We start from the raw sequence: 11,629 nt of genomic DNA, 5'->3' as shown, positions 1-11,629 counted from the left end.
AATTAAGAAGAGGGAATTTCTTACTTCTCCCTGCTCGAGTACCCTGGGGGGGGGGAGTGAGAGCAGACCCCCCCACACACACATCATGCTCCCTAGTAACCCCAATATTAACCCATCAGTTCTCCAACTTAACGTTTACAGCAACTATTTCTTTGGTTTGTCCTGGGGCTCCCTTTGTGGGGTGAATAAGTTTGTGTCTTCTGTGTGTATGTGTGTGTGTATGTGTGTGTGTGTGCGTGTGTGTGTGTGTGTGTGTGTGTGTGTGATCAAATATTTTGCATCTACCCAGGAAAAGAATGCCACATAAATGCCATAAAGCAAGTCTTAATGAATGCAAAATTATATAAATAATTTCTTTGAAATTATGGTTTTATTTCCATGTAATATTTATTTTTATTAGTTGTAAGTGTATGTGTGTAGGGAGGTCTATGTGTCTGTGTTTCTTTGTGCCTGAATGTGGGAATGTACATGAGTTTAGGTGCCCTCAGAACCAGAAGATAGTGTTAGAGCCCATGGAGAGCTGGAGTCACAGGTGGTTGCCAGCTGCCCAGTGTGAGTAGAGAAAACTGAACTCTGGTTCTCTGCAAAAACACTAGTGGGCTTAACTCTAGCCCCTCAACAATGTCTTTTATTGCTATAGCCATTAATAAAATAGTTTTTGAAGAGAATATTTAAAACTTACCTGACACCAAGATCTTAAAGTGATCACTGGGGTGTGAGGCCCAGAAAGGGGCTTCTTTCTGGTGGTAGACACAGCTGTAGTTTCCTGTGTCTTTGTCTGTCACATTATGAAGTGAGAAGTCTGCTCTGTTGCTTTCTGAACTCTGAACCTGGACAGGTGATGGAACTCCTTCCTTCAGGAGCATGAACATTCTGTACTCAGTCATATTATCTGGCTTCTGACAGCTCAGAGTCACATTCCCTCCTGTCATTTTGCTCCACTGGTGAGATTGGAGGGATGGTTTAGGTAAATGTCCTGAGAGAGAAGAATCCTGTGATCATGCTGAGGAAGTTCTGGGTTACACTCACACCCTTGTTCTTATGATGCCCGATCTCTTCCACTTGGATTTGATTTCACTCTGCATCTCTGGCTGTCTTGGAACTCACTATGTAGATCAGGCTGGTCTTGAACTCACAGAGATTCATGTACCTCTAGCTCCTGAGTACTGGGATCAAAGTAATGAGCCAGAACAAACCCAAATGAAACTAGAAATCTTTTTCCTTCCTTCAACTTTTAGTTAAAACTAAGGTATTAAGGGTGAGATGGCTCATCAGGTAGAGTACTTGCTGTCCAAAAGAACTCTCCTGGGTGGGGGAGCCAAGGCCCTGAGCTGAGTGAGTTCAAGGTTCCAGGAAGTCAGCTATTTGGGGACCGCAGAAGAAAAGCAACTGACTCCCTCTTCCAGCCACTGAGTGGGTGTAGGATGGTACAAAGACCCTGCAGTTGGAAACCAGCCTATCTAGGGAAGCAGCTAACCTCATATGTGTGCATGCATGTGGAATCTGGAGGGTGATGTTCAGAATCATCCTCAATGGCTCTTCCACCCCATTCACCAATGCAGGACCTCACAACCAAATCATAGCTCCTGAATATGGTTACTCTCATTATCTAGCTACCCTGTAGATCCCTTGTCTCTTCTGAAGCTGGAGTTACAGGTGGATCGTCACACACACCAAGCAATCACATGGTGCCCAAAGGAATCTATCTTCCCCTTCTTTATCCCTAGCTACCAAAACCTCAGCTTAAAGCATGTCACCTATGTCCTGTTGAGTTCTGTTTGTTGAGTGACCAGGTCCTGTGCCCTGATCTCAGCATGCACAGAACTAGAGACCACACCCCTGTGGCATTAAAGAAAGCCTGCACTAGCTGTTTGAGGTCATGTAAATTCTCATCTTTCCTTTTTCCTACAATCTTAATTCTTTCTTATCCTTATGCAACCCAGGCATGAGGAACAGAGTTTCTATCCTCATTACCCACATAATTTTTAAGTGAGTGCCCTGCCTGTAACTAGAGCTTCAGAAGACCAAGACAGGATATCCTCCAGAACAAGCTGGGTACCAAAAGTAATCCTGTTTGGGAGCTATGACTTGATTGTGATGTCCTGCCATGCTAACTAAGGTAAAAGAACAATTGATGACTTCTAGAATTCATATGCATGCACACATATATTCATTCACAGCAACACCCAAGGGTGCCCACACACATACACACAGGCATACACACACATGCACAACACATACACAAATGAAACAATAAATAAAAGTATTCATTCTGTTGCTGTCACTTCCCTTGCCAATTGCTCTGAAAGTGATCACCCTTTCTCCCTCCCTGTCTTGCTCTGATAGATTAACATATGTCACTCTAAGGAAGGCCCACCTCACCTGTGACCAAGAGTAGAGTTGGATCACTGGACATTGCATCAGCACCCTCAATTTTGGAGCATCCACAGGTGTAGTATTCAGCATCACTCTGCTGTAACTCTGTGAGAAGCAATCTAGTTGTTTCTATCCATCCATGAATGGCAAGTAAATTAGATGTCTGTGTTGTCAAAACATTTGTGATCCTAGGATCCAAATAAGTGTCTCCTTTTTTAATAACACACTTTACATCTTGCATAGAAGTGATACACATCAATGTCACATTGCCCCTGGTGGGAACCACAGAACTGGGCGACATGCGGATGATGGGCTTGAAAAGCTCTGGAAGAAAGCAAAACTCGGTTGCATATGACATATTGTCATGCTACCTGGGAACAATTTAAAGTAGGAGATGTATGAAGAGACACTTACCATAGTCCCCACTTATGTCTGTTTGTCCAACATACACCCCTACAAGAGAATGACTCATGAGACTCAGTACATGCCAGGAGCTCTCTCATCACCCTCCCTGATCCTAAGAATCTACTGCTAAGCTCAGAGTCTGGCTTCACTTATCCAGGCATGTCTGTGTTCCCCACACTGGGCTCTGGCATGTTTCTTGCTCACCAACATCCCATTTCTTCCCTGAGTACATGTTTACTATCAGTATCAATCTAAATGGCCATTCCCTAGGAAAGCTGTAACAAAATAATGACCTCAGCAAAAAGCCTTTGATCATGCCTATGAGGGATTATCTAAGAATAGTCTCTAAGAACGCTCAAGGGATATTTGTTCAATATAGTACTTAAAAGTCAGGCTAGAGCAATAAGATAACAAAAGGAGACCAAGGGGATGGAAATTGGAAAGGAAGAAGTCAAACTTTCACTTTTTGCAGATGATATGATAGTATACATAAGTGACCCCAACAATTCTACCAGGGAACTCCTACAGCTGATAAACTCCTTCAGTAATGTGGCAGGATACAAGATCAACTCAAAAAATCAGTAGCCCTCCTATATACAAATGATAAGTAGGCTGAGAAAGAAATCAGAGAAACATTACCCTTTACAATAGCCATACATAATAAAAAATACCTTGGGGTTACTCTAAGCAAGCAAAAGACCTGTATGACAAGAATGTTAAGTCTCTGAAGAAAGAAATTGAAGAATATATCAGAAAATGGAAATATCTCCTATGTTCATGGGTAGGTAGGATTAACACAGTAAAAATGGCAATCTTACTAAAAGCAATCTACAGATTCAATGCAATCCCCATCAAAATCCCAACACAATTCTTCACAGACCTGGAAAGAACAATACTCAACTTCATATGGAAAAAAAAAAAAACCCAGGATAGCAAAACAATCCTGTACAATAAAGACACCTCTGGAGGCATTACAATTTTCCCACCTCACTTTACCTAATCTAGAGGATGCCACATGAGCATTCTTTTTTACTAAGAAATATTTTATTCGTTTTACATACTAATCAAAGGTTCCCCTCTTTCTTCCTCCCACTCCTTCAACTTCCCCCTCCGAACCTCCTCCCATTCCCTCCTACAAGAAGGAAAGGCCTCCCATAGGGAGATACATTTAATAGAGGCAGGTCCAAGCCCCTCCCCCTGCATCAAGGTTGTGTGAGGTGTTCCATCATAGGTAGTGGGCTACAAAAAGCCTGCTCATGTACCAGGGATGGATTCTGATCCCACTGCCAGGAGCCCCTTAAGCAGATCAAGCTACCCAACTGTCTGCTTATGCAGAGAGCCTAGTCCAGTCCCTTAAAGGCTCCACAGCTGTTGGTCTGAATTTCACGAGTTCCCACTAGTTTAGTTTGGTTGTCTCTGTAGGTTTCCCCATCATGACCTTGATGACCCCTGCTCATAGAATCCCTCTTCTCTCTCTTCAACTGGACTGCTGAAGCTCAACCTAGTGTTTCACCATGGCTCTCTGCATCTTCTTCCATCAGTTACTGGAGAAAGGCTCTATGATGACAGTTAGGGTATTTACCAATCTGATTACTGGGGTAAGCCAGCTCAGTCACCCTCTCCACAATTGCTAGTAGTCTAAGCTGGGGTCATCCTTGGGGATTCATGGGAACTTCCTTAACACCTGGTTTCTTCCTATCCCTGTGATATTTCCCTCTATCTGGGTATCTCTTTCATTGCTCTCTCACGCCATCCCTGTTCCAGCTTGACCATCTGATTCCCTGATGTTCCCATCCCCCATCCCCTACCCTCCATTGCCTACCCCTCATCCCCAGTTTACTCCTGGAGATTTCATCTATCTCCCCTTCCCAGGGTGAATCCCTCTTTGGGTCCTCCTTGTTAGCATACTCCCTTCCTTAAGTTGATTTAGTCGAGTATCTCATCACACTAACAAGTTAAGTTTCTAACACATGTGTGTACATATATATAGCAAGAAAGTAAAAGAAACATCGCGACAGGAGAGGAATAGGAGTATGAGGAGGGGACAAGGGAATATATCAGGGAAAGAAAGATAAAGATCATATACTTTCTCTCATATGCAAATACAGATTTCACTCTCTATAATGTGACACCAAAGCAGAGTGGGGACTATTTGAGAAAGGAGGACCAGAGAACTGTGAAGGTCACTTCTCCTCTTCTACCGTGTGGGTCCTAAGGACTGAACTCAGGTCATTAGGCATGGCAGCAAACATCTTTATCCACTGAGCCATCTCATGGGCCTGTCGTCAGAGTGCCTTCATACATGTGTGTTACTGTACTGTCCTCAACTGTTGCTCTCTCTCAATGCCCCCCCGTCCCTCTCCCCACCCCCAGCTTCTTCCTCTTCCTCACTCACAGAATAAAGGGCTACATAAAATTTCATTGAGTGCCGAGCAGTGGTGGCACACACCTTTAATCCCAGCACTTGGGAGGCAGAAGCGGGTGAATTTCTGTGAATTCAAGGCTAGCCTGGTCTATAGAGTGAGTTCTAGGACAGGCTCTAAATGCTACACAGAAAAACTAAAAAAAATTCATTGTGCATGTGTATCCCATTTTATTTATCTATTCACCTGATTTTGGAATCTGGGCAGTTTTGATTAAAGATTTTTAGCAGTAGCTGAATGTGGGGGAAGAAACAGACATTTTCTCTTTTTTTTTTCTTATAAAGGAAAACATTTAATCATGTGGCTTACAGTTTCAAAGGTTTAGTCCATTATCATCATGGCAGCATGCAGGCAGGCATGGTGCTAGAGAAGTAGCTGAGAGTTCTACATCTTGAGGCAACAGGAAGTGAACTGTCACACTGAGTGGAACTTGAGCAAAGGGGACCCCCACTCAGAAAGTAGAGTCAGAGGGTCCCCAATACAAGCTGGCTATCGAGACTAGCCATATCAGCCAGCCCTGGGTTCCAGCTGAGAGACTCTGCATCAATGAATAAGGTGTGACATGGTTAAGGAAGACTCCCAATATCAGCTGTGTACCTGCTCACACACATGAGAGCATACATGCACATACACAGTTACACCACACACAGAGACACATGCAAAAAAAGGTTATACAGAATATGGGAAAGCATGAACAACTGTTAACAATCTTTGTGGAAAAAAACACTACAGTGGGGGCATCAGTCTTCCTGATTCAAAGGTACGTGATATTCCTGTAGTTATCCAGGTGCTGGGGCGTTGGAATGGGTTTTATAAGCACACAGATAAAGATGGAATAGAAGAATAGAACCGAATAGAGTAGAATAACCCAGAAGCAATAATCTCTCCCCAAACACTTCCCAGGTCATTGTTTTCTCTTCCTTTGTACTGTAGTGGGGATCAAGTCCAGAGCCCCACATTTGGTGGTGGTTTGAAAGAAAACGGACCCCAGAGGGGAGCGGCACTATTAGGTGGTGAAAAGCAGACATTTTCTTTACTGGTATGTCTATTGGAACAGTGGGTAAGAGCGATTTCTGTGAAAGCAAGAAGACCTGAGGTCAAATCTTCAGCATCTACATAAAAACAGGTAATGGCTGCATATGCCTGTAACCCCAGCATTGGGGAGTAGAGATGGGTACATCCAGGGATCTTGCTAGCCTGCCAGTCTAGCTGAAATATTAAGTTTCATCCTCAATGAGAAATCTCAAAGAATAGAAGAGAACAAGTAAAGGTACCTAGTGTCCTCACTGGCTTGCTGCATGTATGCACACAGGCACCTGCCTACACACACACACACACACACACACACACACACACACACACATACATACACACACACACACACACATATACACACACACACACACACGCACACACACACATACACACACACACACACACACACACACACACAATACCAAAGAAAGAATGCAAATGTCATGCTCATGTGTCATAAAGCCATTAAGTTCAGAACCTATTGATTTAGAGGAAACAGGAAAATATGTGTGAAGCGCTGAACATGTTCCCCACACATGATATGTGTTGACAAAATGAAATTTATTCACTTCTCTTACAGCCTCATTAGCCTCCCCACTGGCCTCACCAACTCCAGCTGCCTCCACAAATGACCCACCCACCACAAACAGCCCTGCTCCCCTCAGACTTACCAAGACAGAACAAGAGCAAGAACTGGGAATTCATGATGCGCCTCAGTAACAGGATTTTCCAAGAAGACCTCTTCAGTTTGTCATTCCTGTTGTCTGTGTTTAATTCCTGGACCAGTAGTAATGGCCTTCCTTCTGTTTTTAGCATTTAGAGCTAGCTCACAGCTTCTGTTTAATGGTGATAATCAAGATATGATCTCTTACCAATATCACACCACTTCCTACCAGCTTGGCTCACATGGGCCTCTCACCATAAGGAAAGAAATTAGACCACTTACTTTTAAGTGTACTTGTGCATTCTAAAGAAGTTTCTGAGAAGATGCTAATCAAATACCAATTATCATTGTGCCCTGACCTTTTGTTCTTTGTTTGTTTGAACAGAATATTTTTATTTATTGTTTGATAATTTTGTACATGTAAACAATGTATCTCAAGAATATTCATCCCCAATACAACTCTCTCCTCCCACTTCTCCCAGACACACCCAATACATCCTTCTCCCCACTTTCTGTTCTCCCCCCACATTTTTGTAGCCCAATGTGCTGACTAGGTTTATGTCAACTCAACACAAGCTGGAGTCATCTGAGAGGAGAGACCTCAGTTGAGAAAATGCCTCCCTAAGTTTGCACGGTGAGCCAACCTGTGGACCATTTTCTTTTCTTTTTTTCTCTCATTTATTTATTTATTTATTTATTTATTTATTTACTTACTTACTTACTTACTTACTTACTTACTTACTTACTTATTTATTTAAGATATTTTCTAGTCATTTTACATACCAACTGCAGATCCCCTCTCATCCCTCCTCCTGCTTCTCCCCCAGGCTCCTCCCCCACGCCCCACCCCAGGCCATTCCACATCCCCTCCTCCAAAAGGTAAGGCCACCCATGGGGAGTCAGCAAAGCCTGGTACATTCAGTTGAGACAAGACCAAGCTCCTCCCCACTGCATTAAGGCTGAGCAAGGTGTCCCACCTTGGTTAATGGGTTCCAGAAAGCCAGCTCATGCACCAGGGATGGATCCTGATCCCATTGCCAGGGGGCTCCTTAAGCAGACCAAGTTAAACAATTGTCTCAGCTATGCTGAGGGCCTATTCCAGTCCCACAGCTGTTGGTTTAAAGTTCATGAGTTCCCATTAGTTCGATTTGGTTGTTTCTATATGGTTCCCCATCATGATCTTGATGCCTGTTGCTCATAGAATCCCTCTTCTCTCTTTGACTGGACTCCTAGAACTCAGCCTGGTGTTTGGCTGTGGATCTCTGCATCTGCTTCCATCAGTTACTTGAGAAAGGCTCTATGATGACAGTTAGGGTATTTACCAATCCTAATTACCAGGGTAGGTCAGTTCAGGAACCCTTTCCACTATTGCTAGTAGTCTAAGGTGGGGTCATCATTGTGGATTCCTAGGAACTTCTCTAGCACCAGGTTTCTCCCTATCCTCATGATGTCTCCCCCTATCATGGTATCTCTTTCATTGCTCTCCCACTCTGTCCCTGTTCCAGCAGAACTATCATATTCCCTTATGTTCTCAACCCCCATACCCTATCCTCCATTGCCCCCTCACCCCCAGTTTACTCATAGAGATTTCAACTCTTTCCCCTTCTCAGGGCAATTCATCCATCCCTCTTAGGGTTCTGCTTGTTAGCTAGCTTCTCTGGAGCTGTGGGTTGCAGTCTGGTTATCCTTTGCTTTACATGTAATATCCACTTATGAGTGAGTACATACCATGTTTGTCCTTCTGAGTATGGGTTACCTCACTCAGGATGATATTTTCTAGTTCCATCCATTTGACTGCTAATTTCATGATACCATTGTTTTTTTACTGCTGAGTAGTATTCCATTATGTATATGTGCCATGTTTTCTTTATCCATTCTTTGGTTGAGGGACATCTAGGTTGTTTCCAGGTTCCTCTACAATGTTGGGGGCATTCATCTTTGGCCCACAGACCTAGAGTATCTGGCAAACTTTTCAGCAAAGCAGGAAATTTGAAGAATTGTCCTGCCTTGTGTGTTCTAAAATTTGTTAGTTGCTCTCTTCTGTGTCCTGCAGAATATCTGGCAGACTCTTCTGTGAAGCTGGATTCTCAAAAGACTGTCCTGCCTTGTCTTGGCAAAGTTCAACAGTCTTTCCTGTGTTTCACTTGTCCATTCTGTATAGCATACTGTCATCAGTCATGGCAAGAGCAGTTTCTTGCCCAAATAGCTAGCCTTGCCATATTGAAAGCAAACTCCATGTGGAGTTTCTTCAATGCCCCGCATCTTCTTTGAAGTAAATTGATGTTTCTCATTGTCATGAAAAACCTTAGCTTATTAAGTAACTTAAATGTCATAGTTTTCAGGCCTTTGAAGTGTTTGACAATCATCTATCTGTCTAAAATATATCTGTTTAACTTTTAAAACATACCTAATGTGACTACAAGTTTGATTATTATTGATTATCTCCTAACCTCATTTCTAAATTATACATTGTATTTTTATTTTGTTGTTGTGAATTGTGTTTTATTTGGTAAACAAAATAAAGACTGAAAAATACATTTTTCAGTTACAAATAATAGAATGGCAGTTTAAATATTTTCTCAGAGAACTAAAGCATTGTCTAAAGTAAGATTACAATTACCTTTTTCTTAGTGTTTTCACAAATATGTTGAAATATATATATATGTGTGTGTGTGTGTGTGTGTGTGTGTGTGTGTGTGTGTGTAATTACCATGAAGGGAGGAGTTGGGCTAGGAAGTGAGAACATAAAAACATTGTATTTTTAAATGAGCTGCATAAGCACAATACCCCAAACAAGAGTAGAAACATATATACAGTATAAAAAAATCTTTAAATTTGTACCAATATACCAAAATCCATGCCAATGCAAAATATCTGAGATTAATACTCTTTTATCCTATATTCCCCTAAATGATAACAAATATCCATAACCCACAAAACAACCAAAGACCACCCACCCACATCTCTTTCCACAACAAAGAAGAGCAAATGTTGGTGTCTAAGTCTCTTCCTTAAGGATCTTATTGTCCCCTTCAGGGAGGTGGCACTGTTGTAGTGCTCCTGAAGCTGGAGTGGGAAGGGAGCATGGTTTGTACTATCTGGGATACCCTTTTTTATTGCCAATCATCAGTCTCCTTTTCCTAGAGAAGAACCTAGAATTTTCTCTACACAAATATATCTCAAAAGTAAAACTCCATCCAGTATTATTCCAGGTTGGGAGAGGGACAGAAGCTTAAAGATTTATTCATGAGCTGGGTGATGGTGGTGCACACCCTTAATCCCACCACTAACAAGGCAGAGACAGGCAAATTTGTGAGTTTGAGGCCAGCCTGGTTTATAGTTTCAGGACAACCAGGGCTACATAGAGAAACACTGCATCAAAATACAAAACAACAACAAGGAAAAAACAAAATCAAGTGGCACAGTCATATCTGAATGGAATGGCAGAAGTCATAAAGCCAGCACAGCTGCTTGACAAAGATCCAGCAAAGCTGAGCCACATGATGGCTGCCATGCCACCTTTGGTTTTCATCTCCACCTGTTACATACTTGGGACACTTTTAATACTTGTACAAATTGAGGATATTGAATAGATGGAAATTTCCTTATGAATCATTTATGCCTTCTCTCAGGAATGCTGCTTTTAAGCTTACCCAGGAAAGTCCTGAACATACTATCCCCACCCTCACTTTGAGGGAGATATCCTTATCTACTTGAAAGTATTCCTTATGCCTTGGAGGTTGTGACACATAAAGAATCCAGAGGTCTCTTCATGAGGCTATGAGACATTCTTGAAACATCTGTCCCTGAACTTACATAGAAACAAGATAATCAAAACAAAGTAAACTCAAAAAGGTCAGCAAGATTCAGTGGGCTAGAGGAGCTGGCCACAGTTCAGATTACAAACCTCTTTCCATTGCACACTCAGACAATTATGTGGTATACAACTCTGCCCTATATAGAGACAACATACTGATGAGCAAAATATGGAGTGGAAAGATGATAACAGTATGAGGTATCAGGACCTCCCTCTCTTAGAAGTTAGCTCATGTAGAGCCACTATAATGTCATATGACCAAGGAACAACAGAATGCCAGGATTAGACTTGTAGACAAATTCTATAAAGATATAAATGTGAACATTGGTTGTATTATGCCAGAATTTGAATAATAACTGTAGCAGCTTTAGCTTGAGGATTTTTTTCTGGGCACTCTGACCACAAAGAGTTAATAATATACTTCCTGAGACATGGCAAAATGCCCAGGGTGGTTGAAGATTTTTGTTTTGTTCTAGTGTCCTTGAAGCAACCAAAGCAACCAGCCTGAACACAGGCTGTCATATGCCTCTAGATTCTCAAAAATTGGGTTATGGGGTTTATGAGTAAAAATGATAACTCTGTTTATTAATGATTTCAAAACATGAGGGAAAATGATTAGAAATAATAACTCAGTTCTGTTATTAGTTTATTAATTGTGACTTAAAAGGTAAGCAAAAGGAAGTGAAACACATGTCCAAAACCAAAAAATGATATGATCTATGTTTTGGAACATCATGAATGTATCCTTACTTACTAAATTCTGTATAAATAAAGAAACACTCTGGATGCTAGTCAGTCAGGCTGCAAGATTCTCCTGACTACCATGCCCTGGCTCACTTCCTTCTCCTGCCAACACTTTATACCATCTACAGGACCCATCCACTGCCAGGGATGGTTCCCAGCAATCAA

The sequence above is a fragment of the Onychomys torridus genome, chromosome 1 (assembly GCF_903995425.1).
Source record: "Onychomys torridus chromosome 1, mOncTor1.1, whole genome shotgun sequence".
Lineage (NCBI taxonomy): Eukaryota > Metazoa > Chordata > Mammalia > Rodentia > Cricetidae > Onychomys > Onychomys torridus.
Note: the sequence above shows the minus strand (reverse complement) of the source record.